A 2,500-nucleotide genomic window follows, 5' to 3' on the forward strand; every position below is an offset into this window, starting at 1 on the left:
TAAAGAATCCAAATTTGACGCTATTTCTGGTCTTTGTAATTTCAAGTTGCTATTTTAAAAAATCATTTCGTTGGATGCGGATGCTACAATGAAACTGACCGTTTACTTTCCTCTAGCTACTGGTGGCCTTTTGGGAAAAGGAAACAGAAGAATCGACGTCGCCATCAAAATGTTTTCAGATTTATTTTCTTTTGCTTTGGCCGATGCGTGTATATTTACAAGTATGATAACCGAACGCAATTATGGGTTTGATTTAACATTGTTATAATGAACAATAGGTTTCTTTGGTTTGAGAGTATTTCCATTACTTACTTACTTACTTCGAACCAGTGACCTCCTGAGCTCTAGTCCTTCGGTCTTGTGTCATGACGTAGAAGTTAGACGTCTTTTATAAGTGTTCCATGTGACTAAAGGGTTGTGTTACTGATATTTGGATTTGGTGGGAAGAATGTGCATCTCAGATATTTCCATTACAACAAAGAGCCTATAACAATTATGGGAAAATATGTGCACATAGATTTTGGCGCATTGGTTTTACTCGTGTTTCTCTTCAGACATCACACCTCAAAGCGTTGAATTGAAAAAATCATTTTTTTTATTGTAGCTTATTAACAATTTTTGTAAATTGTTATTCCCTATTAATAAAATGTATGGGTATGGAAAAACAACAACATAAAAACAACTTATCTTACACCAGATGGGTCTTTGGTTCGTACGTACCAACTCTACTCATTGCAAGTCTGATAGCCCAAATTGTAACGAGCAACACCACAGCGAATGGAAATAGGCTACTCCCAAAACAACGCAAAATAATGTCCATTACAACAATGTTAAAACAGGGTCCAAACTGCATTCAGTTATCAGACCTGAAAATATGTGCACGTCGTTGCGTACTCGAGATAAATATGAACTCGTTTGTCATAAATGCTTCCCCCATTTCTATGCACAAATTGTACATTAAAACGATACAGACATCATTCGACTCGTGTTCATATGACAGAAGAATCTCCATACAAACGCCCACCTGCATTATTTGTAGCTTCTCTCATAATTGGTCCGTGTTGGAGGCTGATACAATTGGTTTGGAAAGACGTTATTTAATAACCATATAATTCTATTGTGTTTCAATGCATCCCCCCCCCCACACACACACACACATACACATAGATACACAACTTCCAGCCACATAAGGAATAATGAAATGAAATAAAAGATACAACTAAACTATCCTAGGGGTTTTAAAACTGGGGTAGATACATACTAGATATCAGATATCAATGAGAAACGAAGAGAAGCGACGAGATGAATACATAAAAGTAATCTATCAATAAATCAATAGGTCCGAGTTTAAAGCTGACGGGGTCCCGATAGCTCAGTTGGTAGAGCATTCGTTTCACACGCAAAGGGACCAAGATTGATCCCGGGGCCGTCGAGATTTTTTGGCGGAAAGTACTTTGTGATAGACTAGCCTCCTATCCAAAGGATAGCAAGCAATTGTTATTGTCAGTTTCGCGCTATGGAAACCGGGAGATACTCCGGCTCCATGAGCCTAATGGCTCTGGAGGACTACTTTTTTATAGCTGACACAATTGGTAGACCATGATGTTATTTAATAACCATATTAATTATTATTTTGTGTTTCACTGCACGCCCCCCACCCCCCCCCCCCCCACCCCCAATACACATACATACAAAACTTCACGAGATAGAACTATCCTAGCGGTTTTAAAACTGTGGTAAATGGAAAAGCTACCTTTTCATTCATTGTCATACTCCAACTACCCAGGAATACAGACGATACAGTTCTCACAATGTTTCAACGTTCCTTTGTTTACTGTTTTGGTGGAGAAGGGTTTGTACCCGAAACGTTTATTGTTTGTGCTGTTTCGATCCGAAGCCTTTCCATTTTCAACTTTTTGTAAGTATTTTATTCTTTTACGATCCCAGACTTCAGGAGCCCACACCGCTCTCTAAAATGGGGGTAGGTACATACTATACACCAATGAGAAACAAAGGGAAGCGACGAGAAAACCCGAGGATGAATACATGAAAGAAATTTATCAATAATCAGTTGGGAGAGCCGATTGGTCAATTAATCAATAAGGGTTCGTATGAGAAATGTCCATCCCTTTCGTAATGGGGGTGTCGCTGTGGTGTTGCGGTACAATTTTGGACTTGGAAACAAGACGGAAGTAACTCAAGTCCGCGGGCCCCAAGCCGGCGATTAAGCACTCCGATCATCGCAATCTGGAGAGGTATGAAGGCTAAGACTTCCATGGTGTACCGTAGGTAAAGATATTTTTTTGTTCGACTACCACTGATTGGGTGGCGTGGTCCAATAAATCTATCAGAAAAGCACGTTGCGGTAGAAAAGCGCCCTATTCTAAGAGTTATAAACGCTTTTACTGTTGTTTAACGCAACAGAAACCGGTATTAAACTCCAGCTCAATATATCGTAGGCCATTTCACTAACAAATAATTCAGCACCTGCTACTCTTCA

The 2,500-nt window shown here is 39.5% G+C and overlaps 2 protein-coding genes across 3 annotated transcripts in view; both read right to left on the minus strand.

The window, feature by feature from the left end:
* The window catches only part of LOC144977334 (uncharacterized), a 43,110-nt gene extending 42,185 nt beyond the window's left edge, over positions 1–925 (minus strand). Inside the window, exon 1 of the mRNA XM_078922419.1 lies at positions 20–925. The gene's annotated coding sequence lies outside the window, so the exon portion shown is untranslated. The remainder of the gene's footprint in view (positions 1–19) is intronic.
* The window catches only part of LOC144977333 (uncharacterized), a 252,281-nt gene that overhangs the window by 234,361 nt on the left and 15,420 nt on the right, over positions 1–2,500 (minus strand). The window lies entirely within an intron of this gene.

Source organism: Berghia stephanieae, chromosome 7 (genome assembly GCF_034508935.2).
Source record: "Berghia stephanieae isolate SIO BIC M18660-M18661 chromosome 7, UCSD_Bste_1.3, whole genome shotgun sequence".
NCBI classification, from domain to species: Eukaryota; Metazoa; Mollusca; class Gastropoda; order Nudibranchia; family Aeolidiidae; genus Berghia; species Berghia stephanieae.